The 24,917-nt window shown below is 35.7% G+C and overlaps 1 pseudogene; it reads right to left on the bottom strand.

Annotated features, from left to right (window-relative positions):
• Positions 1–19,307: 19,307 nt before the first annotated feature.
• LOC111725281 lies at positions 19,308–19,461 on the bottom strand (annotated as a pseudogene).
• Positions 19,462–24,917: the final 5,456 nt, after the last annotated feature.

The raw sequence follows: 24,917 nt of genomic DNA, 5'->3' as shown, positions 1-24,917 counted from the left end.
TACTTTATTATTTCATAATAAGGAACAATTTCAAGATTTCAGTGGTTTGCAACCTAAGAGGTTTATTTCTGGGCCAAACGCAGTGGCTCACGCCTGTGATCCTAGCACTCTGGGACGCTGAGGCTAGTAGATTGCCAGAGCTCAGGAGTTTGAGACAAGCCTGAGCAAAGTGAGACTCCATGTCTACAAAAAAAAAAAAAAAAAAAAAAACCCAAAACAAAAAACTAGGGATGTGGCAGGTGCCTATAGTCCCAGCTACTCTGGAAGCTGTGACAAGAAGATCTTTTGAGACCAAGAGTATGAGGTTGCTGTAAGCTATGATACCATAGCACTCTAGCCAGGGCACCTGAGTGAGACTCTGTTTCAAAAAAAAAAAAAAAAGAAAGAAAGAAAGAGAAAATAGGTTTATTTCTTGCTCCATGTGTCTTCCTTTCTGTGGGATGCTCACTGAAGCTCAAGGTAAGGAGGAAAGAATAATGGCAGAATCACACAGTTACAGTCTATCTCCATAGACTGACACATGTCACTGCTATTCACTTTTTATTAGCTAAAGCAAGGCACATGGTCAAACCTGGTATCAGGGAAGCACAATCTTCACATATGGATGGTGCCTGGTGGTGACCAAGGAAAAGATAGGAGATACTGACATTAATACAGCCTTCCACACCTAGTATCTGTATGCGATGTCCCACATCATTTACTACCACATGCCCCATCTTTGTAGTGAACAAGTAGTGAATCAACTCCTTCAACCAGCAGGAAGGCTGTTCCTACCGAAGGAGCTTGTGTTTCATGTACAGAGAAGAATAGGTTGGCATGACAGAAATTGGAAAATATGCTAAAGTATAAGAATTAGAGCTTAAGAAGACACATTGGTAAACAAAATAATTAGGACCTTGGCAATGGGCGGAAAGGTCTATCACAGTTAGTAATAGGTCAGCAATAACAACAAATGTAGAAAGCAACCATTCAATTGAGTCTGAAATGTATTTTAAACTATTTCAGTAATTTAACTTAAAATAAAATACATCTGAATTTTAAATAGTTTCTTTAAGAAATGAAATCCTGCCGGCCCCATATGCTGGACAGAGGTGGCGGGTTTAAACCCAGCCCTGGCCAAAAAGTGAAATCCTCTACTGCATTGGATTAATGTCCTGTGTTCATTTAGAAAGATGAAAGCTGGTGAGATTTATATACATATTTAACGATTTAAACACATTTGTTTTTAGAGTTTATAGAGTGCACTATGTGCCCACTCTATAAGAAACACAAAATAAAATGCAAAGATATAATAGAGGTTTAAGTATTTATTCATAAGGTCAACTCATGATAATTTAAAGTAATGGCATTTTATCTGTGGGATATTCGGTGATCCCTGGAAGCAGTTTTACAAAGGAAAATAAAACTAGTAAATATATTATGCTTTCTCTCCCTCTCTTTCTCTCTTAAACACGTGAAGTTTTGGTCTTCCCATCATCAAATAATAAAGGATATTGTAGAAGTTCTAAAAAAGAGGCAAGAAAGAATGACTGAAAATATAAATATATGTGTGTATTTTATATATAATGCCTATTTATATATAGAAAATTAAAGGGACATTAAGTCTGAGGCTGTATAAAATTTAATTTCATGTATTTATGAAGGAGGACATCTATCAGTTTTAGCATTTTTAATTTTTTTCCTTCATAACAGAATCAAAAGAAAGTTTTTCGCTGAATTAAAAGATTTAAGATCTTGAAGAAGCAGTACTCATATTCCTATGCATTTCATTATAGTAATTTTCTAAAATAGTTATTTGAATATCTGAAATAAAATATATTTATAATTCAATTTATATAATTGTGACTTTACATATCTATTTTTTAATGCACAATGAACAATATTAATTATTGTCTTTGTTTGCAAACATTAAAAATAGCTATAAATAATTATAGGTAGATAATTAAAGTAGAAAAGGAATTTATTATAGGTAGATAATTAAAATAGAAAAGGAATTTATTATAAAGGTGTGATATTCTGCTTCCCACCCTAACAAAGATAGCAAATTAGAGAAGTTATAAAATTTATGGTTTTGTTTGATTTTTACCGTTAGATTGTTGAAGACAAAAATCAAAATATAAATTAATTAAATTTCAGAAAGAGAAAAATCCCTCATATGAGAGAAAATACTCAAAATCAATGGGCATATAAGGAAGAGAAACAAATCCACTATAGACAAAGATAATGAAAAACTAGTCAAAATTTTAATCAACCATTAATATCCACATGTGGCTAGCATGATGGGTGAGAATTCCGAGTCCTGTAAGAGTGTCCTTCCACATCCAATGACCAGTCATCCCACAGGTCCCTCAGTGAACACATGTCATAGCCTGCTGAAGAATGGGAGCAGAGAAGATGGGCAGCAAGAGATTCCCACACTACAGGCTTTAATGAATGTACAACAGTAGAGATCTTCCCTAAAGAATGGGAACTAAGGTAGACAGAGATTTTCTCAAAGGTGGATCAAGTACACAGAAACCCAAATCTGAAAGCACACAGAGCAGAGAAACTTGATCCTCAAGTCACCCAGAGCCTTTACTTGAGTGCAAGACAGTAGCATTTCACAAGCTGAAGGCATAACAGCAAAGTGTAAAGCCATCTCATCTCGAGAGTCATAGGCAGTCAGAGCAGGGATGAAGAGCCAGAAGACCATCACTGGAGCCCCCAAATCTGGGTGTCATAGAAAGATAGTCACTGGCCTGAAAAACATAAAAACATCTCCAGAATTGTACAGTGCTCAGATAAACTAATTCTAATCCCTCTTATAAAATATTTGAAACCTATAATGAACTAACAGATCTAACCAAAGCTACAACAAACCTCAGACCCAGCTCAACTGAAGATCAGATTGACTCAGCTTCATCATTTGCAAAGTCATAGGAATGGGCTTTGCTTTTTCTTGAGTAGATAATATTTATAGGACTTTTACACACCATTTCTGGTATAAAAGTAGAAAAAAAAATGTAGTATAAAAACAAGCAGAGTAATGTGACCCATAATCGATACCATAAATAGTTAATAGAAGTAAAACCAAATGTGACCAAAAACTGTTAAAATATGTGAATAAAAAAACTAACGTAAAATGTTAAATAAGTTGTTTCAAAGAAAAAACAAATGGAAAAGGTGGTCAACATGTGTGAACAGATGACATTTTATTTCAGTAGAATACTGGAAACTTATCAAAACAAAGGGAAATTCTAGGATTTAAAAGTACATAGCATGAATAAAAATTCATTTAATTTGTTTTAGAGTAGTGTAGGAAAAGCAAAAGAAAGGATGAACAACTTCAGAGACAAATTAATTGAAATTATCTAAACTAAAATAAAAGAAGCAAAAAAATTAAGAACTGAGAAAAGCACCCAAAACCTGTGAGACTGTATCAAATGGTTGAGTGTACATGTATGGGATTCCTAGAAGTAAAACAGAGAGAAAATAGAGCCAAAGACATACTTTCAGAGACATTGGCCATGAACTGTCCAAAATGGATGAAAGATACCAAACCCACAGATCCAAAACAAAAAACGTAATGAACCTTAGAAAGGATCGCTACAAAATCAAGCTTCTGAAAATCTTAAAAGCAGAGAGCACATACATGTGTACACACACAATATTCAGGGGAAATAAAACAATGAGAATTATGGCAGACTTCTCATCCGGAAGAATGGAAGACAACGGACAATGGCATGATGTCTTTAAGGTGCTGAAGAAAAGAAGAAAACTGTCGGTTTAGAATTCTAGACCCCTGGGAAAGATTTTTTCAAAATTAAAGTGAAATAAAGATACTTTATGAAAAGAGAAACTTGAGAGAATTTGGCTCTAGTCAAAGTTCACTTAAAGGGATATTAAAAGAAGTTCATTAGGTGTATCAGACAATATCCAATGACGAATACCTTTCACAGCTCATGCCACATGGTCATCTGGTGCTCCATATTCAGGTACAGGTTCTGCAAAGTGTTTGTAGCACACCGAGGAGCTATTTTTCTAAAGACAAATAATATAATCACAAAGAAGTCACGACTTTTCTTCAGCCTCTCTGTTGTAATTTTTATACTAGCTCTTACCACAAGCTTCATATCTCATTCTGATCTGCCATAAACAATTCATGTATAATTAAATCCATTGTAAGAATTAAACGGTGGAGTGTTTTGTAATGAAGCATGAACTATACAAAGATTTCCTTTGCCCTGGGAAGGAAAATTTATTCAAAGACTTCCCAAATAAAGTTATAGGTGAGGCAAATAAGATGTGTCTGATGAAATATAGCAGGCTCCAAAATAATACAGTAATTCATTTACTCAACATCCTATTCTGGTAATTCATTGCTGAGTCCCAACACACTCCCCGATTTAGTGGTTTTGAAAAGTAACAATCATTTATTTTACTCACAAATCTGCAACTTATACATGACATGACAGGGCAGCTTGTCTTTTTCCCACACAGTGTCAGCTGAAGTAGCTTAACTAGAATTAAAAATAATGCACTCTCAAGATGGTTCAGTCATGTAACTGGCAAGTTGGTGATAGCTGTTGTCGGGGGACTTAGATGAGGCAGTTGGTTGGGGACCTCAGTGTCTCTCATATAGCCTCTTCACTGGACTACTGGGGCCTCCTTATAGCATGGTAGCTCAGTTCTAAGAGCAAAAATTTTTATAATACAACACAAGGAAGCTGCCAGTCTCTTAAAGCATGATCTGGCGAATTATTACGACATCACTTCTACCGTGTCTACTCATAAAACAGCCACGAAACCTCTCCAGTGTCAAGGCACAAGGCAAAGATTTCACCTTTAAGTGAGAGAAGTGTCAAAGAAATTTGTGTCCATTTTTAATCCAAAATTAGCCATCCAATGCCAGAATTATGTCTCTCTCCCCAAAGTTGTAAGAAAGATTATAATCATGAGAGGCTCTGAAGATAATTGTGCCACCAACCGTCTTTCCTTGTTTGGTAAGCTTTGGGTATAGTATTCAACCTGTTACAAATACACAAGATCTTCCATTTTTTCAAGCTAAATCTCCTTTACTTATCCCAGCTTAAGATTCTGTATCACTTGCTGGTCTACAACTCTTCCCACTTACCATACACCACTTCATGTGATGTATTTGAGTCCATCTTACCTTCAAAATTTTGGTTTCTGGAAGATGGGGAGTCTAAGAAGTGACCCATATTTTTCTTTTCTTTCCTTAGCTTCTCTTCCCATCCCTCCCTATCTCTTTTATTTTTTCTCTTTACTTTCTTTATTTTCTCTCTCTCTCTTTTTTTTTTTTTTTTTTTGAGACAGAGTCTCACTACGTAGCCCTCAGTAGAGTACTGTGGCATCACAACTCACAGCAATTTCAAACTCTTGGGCTTAAGCAATTCTCTTGCCTCAGCCTCCCAAGTAGCTGGGACTACAGGTGCCCACCACAACACCCAGCTATTTTTTGGTTATAGATGTCATTGTTGTTTGGCAGGCCTGGGCTGGATTCGAACCTGCCAGCTCTGATGTATGTGGCTGGCACCCTAGCCACTGAGCTACAGGCACCGAGCCTCTCTTCTCTCTTCTCTTCCCTTTTTTTTAGTTTGCTTACAGAGCCCCACATCATAGTTTATATATGGCAATTGCTCAATGAATATCTGTTATCAATTTCAAGGGAGGATATTATTTACTTTGTGTTGAAACTCCTTTATTCTATTAATTCTAAAATATTATTTCTCAATCTTCCTCAGGCAACCCTTTTCTTGGTTTTTTATGATTTAATAAACTACACAGGACATTCATCTGAATGAGAACTTTCAAAATCTGACAGACTTCATTCGAATCACATTTAAGTTTTTGGACTAAGTTTAATAATTAGATAATCAGCCATTGAATAGAAACAGAGCACCAAGAAACCACATAAATGAATAAAATATATCTTTACTTTGCTTAAATCAGAAATAAAATTAGAATTCCATTGCCTAGATATAGCTTATTTTCTTTTTTAAAAACTATGAATTGATCATGTAGAATATAAAAGAAACAACTTTTAGAAATATAAAGCACATTTTTTGGCTTTTTTCTGATACATGAAAATTAAGATCTATAGAAAATCATGTCTTTAAGCTGAAAACCCCTTTAATAGTCTGCTAGGAGAACTAGGAGAATGGGTACAGTATAGCAATGTACCACCCAGCGTTGTGTATGTTAGGGTAGAACTAGTTACGTTACCAGTACACCACCAGGTCTCAATGGTACAACACAAGTTTATTTCTCACTCATCTAAGAGTCAGATATGTATGTTTCTAGTGAGGCAGTGATTGAGGGACTCAGCCTTCTTCCACCTGTGGTTCTCCCACAGAGGACTCTCAGGGTTTATGCAGAAGTCAAGAATATAGGAAAGAATATTGTGTGAGAAAACCAAATTCAACCGCAAAAAAAAAAAAAAAAAAAAAATGAGTTATCACTTCTTTGTCCTTTTAGCCATTAAGCAGTAAACTAATGGCTGAACATTAACCACTAGAGCTCTAAAATGAAAGACTTTGGAGGAAGTGAAAAACAATTAGCGACTCTTTCTGGTAGTTTGCTTACTCTTTGTCTGTACCGTTGCCTTTGCCTTGACAAAACTTACAGCTCTACTAAATAACTGATTTTATTTTTCTTTCATCATTTTCAAATGGAAAACTAAGATTCTCTGGTGAAATCAATTTTATATCATTTTCTATAAAATATGATCTTTTTGCTTAAAAATTTAATTGACTTTAGTAATTCTATTTAAAACCTATAGTTTTCAAAATGTTTTTTGGAACATTTTGGGTTCACTTTTTCATCAGTTACTGGGGTAACCTCATTTAGACTTGTTCTTATGATATTAATTACAAAGTAGATAGATACAATTACTAAATGGTACTATATCATCACATAAAATAAGTAATGGAGTGCCGTAAGGTCATCCTCTGATGCACCCTTCTGTTCCAAATGTACCAATAATATGTTTAAAAATTTTAAAGGAAAGCCAAAAAAGAAACTCAAGTTGAAATATATGATAATTGTTCAGACACAGCATAAATAATCATATATTTCTTAAAAACATACTTTAGAAGTGACACATGTGCGTGTATTAGTTCAGGTTCTCCAAAAAGCAGCCACCAAAGCAGGATTAGATGTGTAAGAAATTTATAGGAGGAAAAGCTTGGGAAGAAAAAAGTCAAGGTGGGATGAAAGACAGAGCGTTCACACCGTCATGAAGGTCTGATCCCTGAGAAGGGCAGGAAGGAAGAAAGGAGACTCTGGAGTAGGAAGAGTTCTAAACTACAGTGCACTTCAAGACATTTTGACATTCTAATCAGGCATCCTTAAGTCAAAGTCACCTGTTGTGGAGTCCCACATATTGCAGCAGTGGGCCTGCTATAGTTTTCCCTGATGTGTTCAGTAAGTGTGGCCTCAGCATGAGCACAGTGGTGGATCTACAGCAGCAGCCGAGGTACATGGCCCATTATGCTCCCTGAGCTGGAAATCTAGTCCTACATTTTCATGGTACTGCAAACAGAAAATCCTAAAGACAGGGATGGAAAATTTCTATCAAGCAAAACCTAAACACCAACAAAAAAAATTGTAAGAATGTTGACAATAAAATAGTTAAAGGTTAGCTCGGCACCTGTGGCTCAAGTGGCTAAGGCGCCAGCCACATACACCTAAGGTGGCGGGTTTGAATCCAGCCCCGGGTCCTCCAAACAGCAATGATGGCTGCAACCAAAAAAAAATAGCCGGGCACTGTGGCGGGCGCCTGTGGTCCCAGCTACTTGGAAGGCAGAGACAGGAGATTCACTTGAGCCCAGGAGTTGGAGGTTGCTGTGAGCTGTGATGCCATGGTACCCTACCCAGGGGACAGCTTGAGGCTCTGTCTCAAAAAAAAAAATAGTTAAAGGTTAAAAGCATTTAAAAGAATAAAGAAACTAAATAATAAATCAACCTCTATTGGCCTTGCACTGTCAATTTAGCTAAACCGAAGCCAGGCTCTCCAGAATCCCTTTCCTCCTGTGCTTCCAGAATAGAGTTGGCCTCAACAGAAATTTGCATGAAATGTGGAAGGTGGGAGTTAAGTAGTAGCCACTTTTGTGCTCTGCAGCTCAGCTGTCGCAGCACCTGGGGCAGCAGCTGGGCCTAGAGCTCCTCTGACTCCCCCTGGATCCGCTCCCGTGGATTCTGTGACTTCTGCACCGGCCTATGCAGCTCTGTGGCAAAGGACACCATCTTCCCCTGCAGGTAACTACTTCATCAAAGGTGGAGGCTTCAGGCAGGGACTCAGAAGCAGGTTCCAGTGTGTCCCCTGGGTTTCTATCTCACCCTCACAGCTTCCAGTTTGTACTTGCCCTCCCTGTTTCATTTCATTTAACTTTCTGACTGTTGGCCCTGCTGCCTTCAAGCCCTGCACCAGACACAGAGCAGCACAGAAAGTTTATCCAGAGTCCACAATGGCTTAGGGTCCAAGCCCTATAATAAATCCCTTCTTCAATGTTACTACCAGTGGTTCTGATTGTCTGATCACACCCTAACTAGTAGAGAAGAACTATCAAAGACAATAGGATAATTATGAAGAATTCCAAGGAGAAACCTACCAAATCACAACCATGGGCATAAGAATTTAACAAACTTATTAGGAACCAAGAGATCAAGCAGACAACAATTTAGTAAATATATAAAACATGCAACAATATACTGAACCCAGAAAATAGAAAAATAAATTTTTGTTACACCAGGGACAATATTCTTGTTTTCAATATACAATGAAGAAATTATATTATACATGTTATCCTGTAACAATTATAAACTACAAATAAAACATAGTGAAATATATATGAGTGAACAGAAACTAAAAACTCCTGAATAATCCCTTATTCAAAGAAGAAACAACAATAAAAATTACAAAATTTTTAGAGTGATGAAGTTGAAATTTTTATAGGTAAATTTCTAGACTATGCATTGAGACAATATAAAAAAAGAATTTTAAAATATTCAGTATTCAACTCAGAAACTTAAAAAACAATAAAACAAAAGAAAATAAAAAATAGAAAATAATAAAAATGGGAGCAAGAGGACAGTGCCTGTGGCTCAGTAGGTAGGGTGCTGGCCCTATATACCGAGGGTGGTGGATTCAAACCCAGCCAGTTAAAACAGCAATGACAACTGCAATAACAACAACAACAAGATGGGAGTAAGAACTAATACTATGTGACATTATAAAACAATAGAATGGATCACTACAAACCCAACCTGGACCTCAATGTTATTGAGGAAACATAGAAAGAGGATCTGATAAACTATTGTAGAAATTATGTGAGGAATAACTACAAATATTAGCAAAATATTAAAAGTGATATATTAGGGAAAATTTTTGGCAAATAAATTTTAGAACTAGGATGGTATGTATAATATTTAATGAAATATAAATGACTAAGGAAAAACTCATGAGGTAGAGAGCCACAATAATGTGATAAATCTTGAAGAAATCACATTATTAATAATTCACTTATTGTTGTATTCCCATGAGAGACCTCAGGCCCAGACTGCTTTAACAGTAAACTTGACTCCAAGGAAAAAATTATTATTGCTTCATATAAACCATTGCAAAAGACCACAAGAACAATAGGAACAAACCAACTATCAATATCAGGGAAGAACTATACAAGAAAGTATTGACCAATCTCATTTGTAAATATAGATGCAAAAACACTAAATAAAATGTAAGCAAATGTTGTTAAGCTGCCATTTACAATAAATAGATCATAAACAAGAAATGTTTACCCTAAGTACTAGGATGGTTAATCATCATTAAACCTACTAGTTTTATACCAGAACTACAGGTAAAGGAGAGAATAATGTAATCATTTAACTAGATGTTGAATACATACACAAATTTTAAAGATTACATTAACAATAAAAAATTTTAGTAAACTCAGAAGTTTATTTCCTTAGTCTGATAAGAAATGGCTATTAAAAAAAATTTAAAGTGAGGTTGGCACCTGTGGCTCAAGCAGTAGGGCACCGGCCCCATATACTGGAGGTGGTGGGTTCAAGCCCAGCCCTGGCCAAAACTGTAAAAAAAAAAAAAAAAAAAATGTAAAGCAAGCATTGTCCTTAACTATAAAACTTTATGGACATTCTTTATATGAGAAACAAGATAAAAATGACTACTATCACAATTTAATCCAACACTTTATTGGAAGTCCTAGCCATTGCAACAAGATAAGAAAAATAAATAAAAGATACAAGTATTAGAAAGAAGGTATGACTATCTTTATTTGAAGATGACATGGTTGCATGGAAAATCTGTAGAAATATGCAAACTATTTTAAGTATTAAGAAGTCAAGAAAGTTTGCTGGTTGTATAATCAACATACATAATAAATGGCAATTTAATGCACTAACAATAGCCACTAAAAAAATAAAAATAAAACAAGATAAAGTTCAGAATAGAAACAAAACCTAAATATGCTAGGCTTCTTAAAAAATATGGATGGAGAAAATCCAAAGTAAGCAATAATTTCCTCCAAATTTATTTATAAATTCAATGTGATTACAGCCAACCTCTAACACATTTTTAAGGAAGTGGACATAATTACCCTAAAATTCATTTGGAAATTGAACGGTCAGGAATAGTAAAGATGATCCTCAAGATGAGCATCACATGGGCACGTGTCAGATGAGGTGGCATTTTCTATGTTTATGATGATTAGAACAATGATATATTAGTCCAAGGAAAAACAAATTTGCACAGAGCATAGAATGCAGAGATCATAAATAGACATAAACGTGTTTCAGAAATGTTGTGTAACAAATGCGTCATTATAAGTTAGCTGGGGAACACAAATTATCCGATAAGTGGTATAGCAACAAATAGTTTTTCTCATGGGGAAAGAATTCAGATATGAACTTCTACTGTACATAAAAATGAATTTCGAGTTTATTCAATATCTAACAGAGAATGAAAAGTTTTAGAAGAAAAAAGGTTTAAAAACATTTTATGGGCTTGAGGTAGGGGAGAATTTCTTGAATGAGACTCACTGAGCCAACCCCCCCCAAAAGGCTGATAAACGTGATTATGTTAAAGTTGAAAATAAACCTTATTCATGTTCAAAGATATAATGACAAGCAGACTACAGACTGGAATGTGAAATTTTCAAAAGCTCTGAGTTGTGCTATCTACTTTACATGAAATTATACTATTTGACATTATTCTTAAATTTAAATCAACATGTGTATTTAACAAGTGGACATTGCATCTCTATATGAATAATTTCTTAATTTTCTCCAGTTTTCAAGCTGCCTAATAAACTTTTAATTTTTTTTTTTTTAAGAGACAAGTCCATAAGCCGGGCTAGAATATAGTGAGGTACAACTGCAGGTCCCTGTAATCCCAAACTCCTGGCCTCAAGTGATCTTCCCACCTCAGCCTTCTCAAGTGCTGGGATGACAGGCATGAGCCACCATGCCTGGCCTCAAACTTTTATTTCACATATACTTTTTAAAAGCCTTAATATCCTACTAAATTTTTGTAAAATATTTGTTATCATTCTTCCAGTATTAAGACATTTTTATAGAGTTACCTTGAATAACTTTTATTACTTCTGAAATATTCAGTAAACACAGTCCAAATGAAATTTAATGCTCCAGATTTAGCCCTTATGTTAACAACAATGAGTGGTGTTATCAGTGACAGCCTGTGAGCTCTGTTTCAAGCCAAAATTAAGTGCAAACAAAGAGAATTCACGCAGGAGTTCACCGTGTACTGTGAACTTCTGGCCCTGAGTAGTGCCCTTAAGCCCTGGCTCACTTCATCAGGAGCGCACTTGTCTCTCCTAATCCTGCTCCTTAATTATTTGGCAAAGACAGTTTTTCCAGGACAGTAGTGAAAATTTCTTTAAATTAACTGGGGAATGGAACATGGGGAGTCTAAATTAATAGCATGGTTACGCTCCCATTTCTAGTACCATATGGCTAAAATAAGCTGAAGGGGAAAGAAGCATATGGTTTATTTCTTTCCCTAGAAATTTCGATTTAGTAGTGACATACTTGGAAGCAGTTTGACATGGAGAGTTAGTGTTCGAAGAGCCCGAGAGAAGTTGTTCTATTAAATTCCACTGGCAATGAAAGTGGAAAAGAGATCTCATCGAGTGCCTCCCCCATTGTCATCATAGGAATAAACAGGGTGTCAGAGAAACTGGGTCACAGAGACAAGGGGATCCTTCAGAGTGGAGTCATTCCCAGCACTCGGTGACATTTACAAAGGAAGAGGTAAGTGAAAGAAACCATCAGCAATGTTTCCAAAGTTCCACTGGGCTTCAGTCACAGTCTGAGAGGCAATGGAGTGACTGCGTTCAGTTAAGTGATTTTAAGAACAATCCACTTCTATCCAATTCCAAATATGCTCTCTGCAGAGGTTTTTCCCCTTTTGCTTGCCTATATAATTATAACACCTGTGTTTTTTTGATGCCAATATAAAGTTTTGGATTAGGACGGAGGTAAGGTATGGGTGTACGTGTTCCTGCATCTAATAGTCATCTGACATTCATCTGGCTGTCTCCAGAGATAGTGTCATACAGTAGAAATGAGGCAGGTTTGGGGACCAGGTGGACCTACGTCAAATCCTACTTTCTCCACTGTGTCCTGGACAGTTACTTAATGAATCTCAGTTTTTTCATCTGTCTAGTACAAATTACCGTACCTACCAGAGAGTAGTTAGAAGAATGAAGGACTGATTAAACGCAAAAAGCATGTGGTACATAATAAATTATCATCTTTTACCAGCTAGGGAAAACTAATAGTGAGCTGTCAATTTGTCAGTATTCCTGCCGGTCCTTTAAGTCTTTGTGAAAATGCTAGTATCTGAAAGAACTGAAACGTGCCTACACTTAGATATCTAATCTCTTGAAAAGAATTCCTTAGGATATGCTTAACTATTTTCTTCAAGTCTATGTTTATCCTAATTAAAACTTGTTGAAGCTATGACATTGGTTTAAATGCTGTTCATATGGGTTTTGCCTAAACATATTTACACACATCAACACAAACATGTTTGTACTGCACAAAGATCTTCTAAGTCTTGTGAAATATTGAGCATATTCCTTTTTTATTGAGCATATTCTTGACTGAAAATCTAGAATTCAGAGAATAATGTGGTTGGAATTTCACTTTGGAGATTTAATCCCATATCCACATAATAGATGAGAAGATAAGAAGTTCATCAACAGATCAAAACCTTTGCTTGAGAGAAACCCATTTCTTTTATTTATTCAATTATTTATTCACCCAATAATTATCAGGAGCCAACCAGGTTTTAATTACTCCTATATGTGGTCACTGGACAAGGAGCTCACAAACCAGGGGTCTTCCATCTCCATTATCCTTTCATCCCCTAGCTGCCTTCCTCCCTTTAAGCCTCTTCTAAGTTATCCGTCCCTCTGTGAAACTGAACCTCTGTGCAAACCCAGCAAACGTTCTTGCCACCCCTTTATCTAATCACACAACACTTTGAATCTTTAAAGTCATTCATGTATGGACACATATTCTTGAAGAGATTAATAAGCCATATAATTACCAAAATAACTCGCCAACCTATTTCATATTTTGTGGGTATCTGTTTTATTTGTACTGATGTATTTTTAAAAAGAAAGAACCTATTAATTTGCTTATGGTAAGATAAATAATGTTACTACATAAATTCGCTTCCGTGATAAGAAATAAGAACTCCTTATCTGCATTTATATGTGAAAGGTAATGGTCATCGTGAGAAGATGGAATGGCTAATGACTGGACATAGGGGTTGTTATGCTGAAAGGCCCCTGAGGCAGCAAGAACACTCAGACAAGGCAGTTGCAAGAGAGAAGAGTCTTAACTATGAGCATTGGAATATGGGAAGGGGTCTAATGGAATGAGGGAGGAGAATGTTGTGTGAGTATAACACCTTCTCCAGTGCCATCCAACTTCCCAAAGTAAGTAAAATTAAAATATTCAAAGGCAGAAGAATGATATGTATTTTAGATTGCCAAAAGCCTCACATCTATCTATTGCCCATTAACCAGAGGTTAACACTAAACAGAGGGGACTGAGGTATTGAAGTCTTATAGGATCGGCTCTTTTACCACATAGATTTCTTTAGTGTTATAAAGATTAGACTGATGAGGCTAGAATGAAGTGAGCCAAGTCTGTTGGCTACCTGGAATAACAAAGAAAGTAATAATATGATACCTATTCTCCAAATGGCTAACCTATCATTTTGCCTATGTCTTTTTTTTAGCAAAGCCAGTTTGAAGTGTTTGGTAGAATTTGGTCATTTGGAAATAATAACTCACAGTACCCCAGCTCCAATGATCTAATGATGGAGAATAATATCTTCACATTTTCAATTTAATAAATGCTTTTATGTTGAATGATGGAAGGACATGGAGGTGTTTTAGGCTCCCAGATCAGCCAAATTGTACCTATCATACCCCTGAATATAGAATAGAACTATGAAGAGCCCACCTCAAACACCGTCTTTGAGAACCACAGCTCTTGGGAGGATGTTTCTGGACAATGTTTTATCTATACGTGTAAATCCATTCATGTGCTATGCACACCATACACATAGGTAGATTACTCTCAGTCGCGGACAGCTTATACTTAGCCTAAGTTTGGTGAATACGATCAAGTTCACCAGCCCATAGAGGGCACAAGCATTTTTGGTCATAATGCCATAAATCACTTCAAGGATATTCTTATTTTTGTCTTGAAATACAAAACCCAAGGCTACAACATACGTTTCCCTCCTGAGAAGATATTGTCTCTGTGGCTTTGATTGTTTCTTTGTTGGGCAGCTTTGATGATCTGTTCAAACTGATATTCAGTCACATCTGCCACGTCTCAAGGAAATTTCCTGTTTATCACCTGGTCTCTGAGGATGTCTGGCACTTATGAGGCAACACGATGGTGGAGTAACTCTAAAACTGCTTCCCTGGAAGAACATTCTTTGCTAGGCTGTTTGGTACAAATCCTTCTTTACTTGGTTCTAACCAAAATGTTTCTGACTATACACCCCAAAGTTCACTGATTATCTTTCTAAATCACCCACGTCATTGATCAATTAACCCATTATCATTTTATAGTAGTTAATTTTAACCCATTAACTACTAGTTTCTACTTAGATTTCACTATCATATCACTTCTTAAAACTTTTTATTTAAGTCTAACATTCATACAAAAAGTATATATACTAGAAATATAACTTGATGAATTTTCACAAAATAAACTTTACTGTGAAACCAGCACCCTAGGAGCCTCCCTGTACACAAGGGTAAGAGTTATCCTGACTTCTAACAACACTGATTAGTTTTGCCTATTTTGGAACATTATATAAATGCAATTACAGAGTATGTATTATTTTATGTGCCTGTGTTTTCCTATATGATATGTTTGATCCGTGCATGTTGTCACAAGTAGAGATAGATCTTTTGTTTTCATTGTGGTGTGACATGCTATTGTGTGAATATACAGCATTTTACTCTTGAGGGCAGTTGGATAGTTCCGAGTTTGGGGCCATTTTGAGAGTGCTGCTATGGACATTCTAGTGCACTCTTTTGGTTGCACAGTAATTCTACCTAGAAATGCAATTTCTGAGTCAGGGGCTATATAGATAGTCAGCTTTTAGTACCGTGACTTTTAATGTAGCAAAAGAATTACAGTGAACAACTCAAAACTTCATCAACCAGGGTTGGTTAAGAAATAATGTGTTCACGTTTTCAATTTAATATATGATTGTATGCTATTTGCTACATACCTGCCAGTATTCTCAGTACTTTATAAGTTCTTGTTTATTTTAACCACCCTATGGAGCAGATAACATAACCAGCCAGCCGCAGAATCAGCATTCAAATCTGAGCAGCCTTGGCACTGATTGTCTGAGATTGATTTTTTAAAATATTTCTAGTCAGAACTAGCAAATATTTAATAGATCCCACTGCCCTTCATTTTTAGACCCTTGGACACCGAGGGTTTTTGCTATCATGTGGGTTAGTGATCTGGCCCCTGAGGCATCTCCATTGGGTGAGAAACTCCTGGACATTTCCCAGTCATGAGACTTCCACGTTTTTCTTTTGTTAGATCCTATATACAGGCCTGATTTTTTTCCCCTCTCACAGAAACGATCTAATCTTCTGGGGTGGTTCTCTCCTCTTCCTCCCCACAAAGAAATGGAATGATGTCCCTCAGTTTCTCGCTACACTCTGACAGCTTTGGGGAACTTTTGTACCGGTAGGTTTGGGAGACATACACGGTTTCCTTATCGAGCTAACATGCCATCCTTGCCCTCCTGCTGACGTCCACCCACAGTTGTTACCCCCTTTCAGGGAAAGATGAGAAGCAAAGAAGTATATTCCCTTAGCATTTGTAATTCTTTTATCCATACCACAAATTCCTTTAGCCTAGACCATGGCCCAGACAGTACTAGACGCTGTGCTAAATATAAAGAAGAAGAAACAAGAAACAATGATCTTAAAAAGCGTGACGTCTAACAGGAGAAATGAATAGGATTTCACGCAACAAGTACAGCACAGGAAGCATATGTGAGGAAGAGAGTGAGGTTAAGAAGTTTCCACCTCTATCAAGGCACAATACTGACCAATTAGAATGCACACACGCACAGCCAATGGCAGGGCTGCAGCACGTGTAGCCTCCCAATACCCACCCAGGGTGTCCACTGTGGAACACTTCAAATGACAATGGCTGTGCCTTGACTTTATGTTCTGGGCCCTACAGAGCCACGGAGCATTTCTGGGCATGCTTAGGATACAGTGGAGCTGTGTTTGGGCTTTGTTCCACAGCCTTTAGCCTACTAGCAACACAAAGCCACAGAACAAAGTGATTGTTTTTATTTTCTATTCTCTTAACTTTATTTCTCAACAACCTATGACCCATGCGCTAGCTTGTAATTGTTTCACTCACTACTGCTTGCTCCAAGTCCATAAAGACCAGACCTGGTGGTCAGTTGTGTTTGGACGTTTGGAATATTTCAGGGCTGTCATTCCCCAAGAAGCAGATAGCCAGCTGAGATTTTGACTGGTGTGTGCCAAAGAACAACTGAAATAAAAAGCTCACAAGGGGATGCATGATATGACTGGAATGTCCCTCAGCCAGCTGGCTACTCTGACACTTGTGCCTCTTTTCATAATGTTTCCCACTTCTGAGGCTGCTAAGTCTGCCAGAGAAGCAAAGGTTAAGTTGGGGGCTGGGCCGATCCCAGGGGAGTGAAACAAATGGAAGATTGTGGAAAGAGGCTCAAAGAGGCACGTCTTTTGAATTAATATCCATAATCATGTCCCCTTTAGCACTATAATTTTTGTTGTATTTGTTCTTTTGAGACGGGATCTGTTAATTTCTCCCATATGAACTGAGCACTGTTTCATCCAGCAAGGATTAATGGGCTAAATTTATCAACTGGGCTTACAAAACAGGGTTGGCAGAGCTCTTGGCTCACAATTTTCAGGGAGGATGTGGGGCAGGGGTGGGAAGTATTTAGGCACGAGTGTCAGACGGCCTGTGTGTGACTTTTGGCTTCACAATACACATGCTGTGAAGTCTTGTGTGTGTTTGTCTGTGTCGGGGGTATCATCGTTTATCTTACCCATAAAATGAAGATAATGTTAACTTCCTCATTTAGCGTAGTGAGGATTAAATAATTTATAATGTATGTAGAAAAAAGAAGGCCCATAGTAAGCACACCAAAAAGTCAGTTGTTTCTATTATTATCGCTTACATTACCCTGCATTTTTCTAGGTCTCTTTTTCTTTCTCAATAGGAAGGGATAGATACCCTCTTGTTAATGAAGCCTAATTGTGAACCACAGACTTATTAAAGATGTCCGTATCTAGCCCAAATGTAAAATTTTAAAAAAAACCCACTAAAATTATTAGAAATGTAATAGAAAGTTAGAAATTTTTTGCAAAATTTTTCCTCTAGGATGACAGGTCTCTATTAAGCCCTCTCTCTGATTTTCTAGACAAGCTATTCTTCTCTGAATGAAAACAATTAGTATTTCTCCCATCATAAAAAGGTATCTTAAGATTTTAAAATACCTGCTAGCTTACTGAATGAAAATATTGAATCAATCATATTGATTATTCCTAAAGCAATAAATGTGAGGGTACTATACGCGGCTAGACATGTAACTCTTTTCCCTGACTACCCCTTAAGATATACTTGCAAATGTGTGCTTTGCAGAGGAAGAATGCTTCTCAGAGGGAGTGGCCCTGGTCAGATACAACTTCACAAGTATTTACAAATACCTGTTATAAAAGGGAAAGCTGCGCATATGCTAAACAGGCGGGAATCAGTGACCCAGAAATCCTGTGAGTTACATTACGTTGCTGATTTTTGAAGTGACTTTCTGTTTGATGATAGTGCAACACCCTTACATGTTGCTTGATGTTGGTCTTCTGTGAGATGGGAGTGGTTTAAATTTCCTTCTAGTGACCCCCAAATATTGAAAATTATTAAAAATAAAATAAAATTATGAAGTGAGTTACACAAAGCAATCTAGGATTGAGGCTGTAGAACATTTTATGCACAAGGACAGATGGCACTCTTTGTTAGTTTCAGTAAGATCTGCATGGCCAGCTAATTGGGCTATTTTATAAGGAAGTAGGTCAGCAGGAAGCACCAAGCCAGAGGGGGCAAGAAACTAGTCAGTGTGTGACTATTGGTTCTTTGAATTATTCATTCTCATCATTGATTGCTTAATTGAGTAATACGGATACAAAATTCCACAGTGCCCTCCAGAATTTGACACGTTTGGGCAACAACAAGTCTTTTTTATCTTGGAAGGATCCTAATGTACAGCAGTATAAAGCCATTTTTTTTTAAGTAGACAGGAAGTAGGATTTATTATTGGTAGGTGCAAATGACAGAGGCAGCACAGTGTAAGTTCTCATGAGTGCAGGGCCCACCTCTTGCCCAGGGGGCTGAGATTAGAGATATATTTAATGCCTGGGATGAGCTACTTCTCAGCCACCATGTCTTCAAATTCATCTGCATTAAACTTGGTAAAGCCCCCTTTCTTGGAGATGTGAATCTTCTGGCGGCCAGGGAACTTGAACTTGGCCCTATGTTGGGCCTCAATCACATGCTCCTTGTTCTATAGTTGGGTGCAGATAGACATGATGACTTGGTCGATGTGAACCCTGGCCACAGTGCCCATGGCTTTCCAAAGGCACCACACATACCTGTCTGGAGCCTCAATTGCAGACAACACAAGGTCTAACACATGAACATGTATTGGAAAGGAATGTCTCCAAGGTCCCTTAGAGCAACGTATACGAGTAACAGGCTGCATACACAACCAAGCAGGCTGCTGTTTGCAGCCATTGCACACCAGGCCCCCGTGATAAAGTTGTTTTTTAATACTTAGAATATGTAATAGTTGAATTAAATCTACAACAAAAGCAATAAGTCCTAGAATTTGCACTGTGGAAAATGAGAGATTTTAGGAACACATCTGAGTAGTTTTTTCCAGAAAGCAGAAGAAAATGAAAAGGATGAAAAGCCCCAGAAAGAAAAGCATCATCATGGAAGACAGAACCAAAACTCAACCCAAGAGTTACAGACAACCGAAGAAAAAGAAACAAACGATTCAAGCTGTGAAGTGATAATGAAAAACATCTCTGTTGGAAAAAACCCCAAACTTTACATGAATAATAAACACCGTGAAAGGACTTGAGTATTCAAGATTAAAAGATCAGCATACTCAAGGCAAAAATCCACAGAAAAAAAGGAATATGACTACACTGAGTTATATTAGAGAGAAAACTGGATCCAATGGTTAAGAAAGTTTATTTTAAGCATCCAGGAAGGAAAAGAATTAATGATTCATAATAAAATTGAAGCACATACTATTTATAAGACTTTATTCTAAGCAAACACAATTATAGCAAACAATGCAGCAATATCTTTGAGGGCGAAAATTGTGAGGGTAAAAGTTTCAAGAATTGTATTCCCAGACATGACCTTCAGGTATGAAGGAAATAGAAATAAAATTCTTGGGTTTGCAAGAGCTCGGAAAGTAAACTCTCCATGTGTAGTTCTTAAAAATGTTAATGTTATACACCTACTGGCCAAGAGATACATTCTCATGAAGATCTCAAGCACAGGAAGTCGTCACAACCAGTTCAACAGTAACGTAAATCTCAATCACTACTGCTAACAGGGTTACAAAACAGAAGGCAAAAATATGAAGTAAGAGTATTAATTTAATGACAATTATCTGAGCCTCAAATTGTAGATTCTATTAAGGGAAACACAGAAGTAAGAGAAAAACAAGGCAGAGAAGGAAACTGAGCTCACATCCTTGTTCTATATGAAGGGAGCCCAAATTGTTCATAATTCTGATCGTTAGAAAATACAAATTGAAGCACAATTTTGAAAAATCCCAAAGTAATCTTTAAAACAATTAAGAACAAAATGATTATCGTCTAAAATAAAAAGGCTGTAAAATTTTATCAGCTATATGTAATATTGCTAAAAAATACCTTAGAATCACAAATCAAGATGAAAGAAATAAGTGAAAATATATTAGCTATGATAATATGTGTGAATAATTGGAAATTCCTTAATAGAAGACAAAAATAATTCAGATCCAGATTAACAATGTTGAACTATGCAATACTTATAAAAGTATTTTAAAACAGGGTGGTGCCTGTGGCTCAAGGAGTAGGGCGCCGGCCCCATATGCCAGAGGTGGTGGGTTCAAACCCAGCCCTGGCCAAAAAAAAACTGAAAGAAAAAAAAGTATTTTAAAACAAAACAATATGCAAGTATACATCAGACATTCACAAAATAAAACTGGAAATACTAATATCAGAAAAGTCAAAAGACAAAAAATATATCAGTGGTGACCAAGAAGGTCACCCTCAAGAGGGTTACATATGAATAAAAATACACTTCACAAAGAAAAGAACAGTTATTCAACTTTATAAACTAAATAGGAAAATATATTGATAAAGAAACAATGTAAGAAATATTAGAAACATGAAAAAGAAAGTATCTTCATTTTATGGTAAACTTGAACATATCTCTCTCATCTCCTGATAAACAGATATTTGATTAATAAATATAATTAGTAAGTTTGAATCTGCAGATGTACTGACTTGTTTATCCTAAAAACTAAAAACTATATCTATTTAAAAACTTTATATAAAAATTTAACAAATAGTGCCATCAAGAAAATGTTTGAATGTTCTCAAATCAGAAATTATAGGGGCTGCATTCTCAGATCACAATGTAATGAACCTATTTTGTTTTTATTTTTTTAATATCAGATTGTTATGGGGATACATATGATTTGGTTACATAGTTTGCGTCTGTAAGGTTAAAGTCAGAGTTCTAGGTGTGTCCTTCACTCAGCAAGCGTGCAGTACACTTGTGGAATATACCTATTGTGTATAAATTTGCCCACCCTTTTCCCTACACACCTGAATTTCGTTGACGTTTAAGGAATCAAATACCTAAACACTTTACAAGTTATAAATGCTCTCCTAAATAGTAATTTGGAAAGAAAAATCAAAGGTAAAATTAGAAACTTATTTTAAAATAACAGAAATAAGACTAAGACTTACCAGACTTCTGGAATGGATACAAAGGAAAATGCTGCATATATCCTAATTTTTTTTTTGTTTTAATTAAAGAGAATGTTTTCAAAATTGAATTTAACTTCAAGAAGTTAAGACAGAACAATGAAAGAACCTAAAATTGTAAGAAGATGAATATATTGAAAATAAATATCTGAATGGATGTATGAGAAAATGGCAAGACCGTAAAACTAGTGCATTTAGTACTGAATTCCTAAAGAGGAGAGAGAACTGGGCAGAGTACAAAAAATTCTACCAAATCTAATCAAGGAAAAAAAATGAGTAAGAAAATAAATAAAATTAGAAAGAAGAAAGAACACATAATCTTAAAATGATTTAATAACCAGCTTAAAGATTATTTTAAAAGATGCAATTCAATTCTTCTTTACCAAAGAATTGAAATTGAAAATTTTCAATAACTACCTTCAAGACAGCTGCAGGGCCAAGAGAATTTTTTTTTTAATCAAGTAGTACTTTTCAATTTTTATTTTATTTTATTTTTTTCCTTTTATGGAGTCATATACACATAGATCATGAATACATTTATGCTTTTGTGGGGTACAATATGTTGTTTTTTTAATACAATTAGGAATGGTTACATTAAACTAATTAATATAGCTTTCACCTCATTTACTTAATTATTGTGTTAAGACATTTATGTTCTGTACTTGGTAGATTTGACTTGTACCCTTACAATATGCTCCATAGGTGTGGTCTCACCATTTACCCTCCCTCTATTGAACTTACACCCTCCTCTCCCATCCCCCTCTACTCCTCTTCTTCATCCTAGGCTATAGTTTTTATCTATCTTTCTTAAGAAAATGTGACTCATTATAAATTGGTTTCATAAAAGTATTGAGTACATTGGATACTTTTTCTTCCATTCTTGAGATACTTTACTAAGAAGAATAATTTCCAGCTCCATCCATGTAAACATTAAACAGGTAAAGTCTCCATCTTTTTAAAGACTGCATAGTATTCCATGGTATACATATACCACAATTATTAATCCATTCATGGGTCAATGGGTGGAAAAAAGGGAACACTTCTGCACCGTTGGTGGGAATGCAAGCTAATATGTTCCTTTTGGAAAGAAGTTTGGAGAACACTTAGGGATCTAAGTGTTGATCCTGCAATTTCTCTACTAGATTATATATCCAAAAGACCAAAACTTACTTTGCCACAAAGATATTTGCAGCAGATAGTTCATCGCAGCTCAATTCATAATTGCCAAGTCAGGGAAGAAGCTCGAGTACTTTTCAATTTTTAAGAAATAAATCATTCCTATGAGGTACACTCTTCTTAGAGTATAGAGAAATAATAGGAAACATGTCTCAACTCACATCACAAAGCAAGGATCACCCTCACAGAAAAGCCTAAACATAATTATTATAGATGCAGAAGTTTCAATAAAAATTAGTGTATTTGTTTCAGGCATATTAAAATAATAATTTACCCTGAATATTTAGGATTGCCCTAAGAATTTATGTAGAGTAGCCTCAATGAATACATCACACAAATAGGTTGTAAAATAAGCATATAAACATCTCAACTGATCTGAAAAATAATTTGATAAAATTCAATAAACTCTCTTAAGTTTTAAAACTTGTTTAATAATCTCAGAATAAAATGAGATACCTCACTGACATAATAAAAATTATTTATTTATTGTTAACATATCGCCAACATCATATTATCTAATAATACACTAGAAGCATAATAAACAAGTCAAAACTAGCTATTATTACCAATATCACTTCCAACTGTTCTGGAAGCCCAAACTAACAGAACAGAAACAGAAGGAATATTTGTTAATCTTTGAAAAATCTATTATAATAAATGCATCATTTTCAGAGAGATGATTATTTATCTAAGGGATCTAAGGAGATCAACTGGACAAAGTATTAGATCTAAAAGGATAGATCAGTAAAGTGATCAAATGCACAATAAATACAAACCAATCAATCAGGTTGCTAAAAAGAATATCCAAATATATAAAGAAAAATATCCCGTTTACAATAATAACCAAAATATAATGATATACAGTTGAAAGAATAATCTTTTAAAGAATTGTGGGAGATTCATACAATGAAAGTTATAAGAGTTTATGAGACTCTTATGAAAAGAATATGCCTGTGTCTGAATGGGGAGAAAATAGCTTTAATGTAATCTGTCAAAATCTCAATATAAATCCTTAGGATGTGGATGTGATAGGATGAGTATATTTTCAAAGCAATTCTAAGGTCTATCAGAGGAATAAAGGGGAGAATCTAAAATTTAAAAAACAAAATTGAAAGCTGTCCTAGTGAGGTGTGAAAATAGATGTAACAAAGCCACAGAACCAATAGACCATAAGCCAACTAATACATTAGAAGACAAAACGGTGATGAGATCAAAGAGATTTATGACAAATAAAGGTGACTCTACAAATGACTACCAATATAAGACATTTAATTATTAATGATGTGAGATAATTATTTAACATATTGAAATAAAATAGTCCCTCACTTTAAATTATAAACACAAAATAAACCACAGAATGATTAATTTTTTTAATGTTAAAAACTACAATCACGCACACAAACATACCTGAAAGGTGTAGGTGTTTATCTGATCTTAGGATGGGAAAATGCTTTCCAACAATAAAAACATTGAAAGAAATGCCCCCTTCAAAAAAGTAATATTAATGTGACTATGGAGAATAAAATTTGAAAATTACCTACCAGAAAGAACATCAAAAACTGAAATGAAATTTCTATCCTCAGGAAAAAAATACATGTTTCTTTTTCTCTGAACAGATATTTTATAGAAGAAAAAGGAAAGGAAAGGAAGGGGTGGCACCTGTGGCTCAAGGTATAGGGTGTCAGCCCCATATACTGGAGGTGGTGGGTTCAAGCCCAGCCCCAGCCACAACCAAAAAAAAAAAAAGGAAAGGAAGGATGGAGAGAGGGAGGCAGGGAGGAAGTAATGTAAGTAAAAAAAGGAAAAACTAAACATGAGAGAAAAGATTAATTTACTTCAAGTGATTTTATTTCAAAGACAAGATTTTGCATTTACCAAATCAGCAAAACTGAATTCCAAAGTCTAGTGTTTTTGAATGTGAGATTAGAAATTGGAACAACTTTTCTGGAAATCAATTTGGCAATCTCTATCAAAAAAATAATATCCTTCAATTCAGTAGTTTTACTTTTAGCCAGTTATCTTTAGGAAATAATTAAGGAACAATTGAAGGTGGAACATTCATTCCTACATTACATCTGCATTTAGTTA

The sequence above is a fragment of the Otolemur garnettii genome, unplaced genomic scaffold, assembly GCF_000181295.1.
Source record: "Otolemur garnettii isolate 467f Iridium unplaced genomic scaffold, OtoGar3 scaffold00035, whole genome shotgun sequence".
In the NCBI taxonomy this organism is placed as follows: Eukaryota; Metazoa; Chordata; class Mammalia; order Primates; family Galagidae; genus Otolemur; species Otolemur garnettii.
This window is presented reverse-complemented; position numbering and strand designations above follow the sequence as displayed.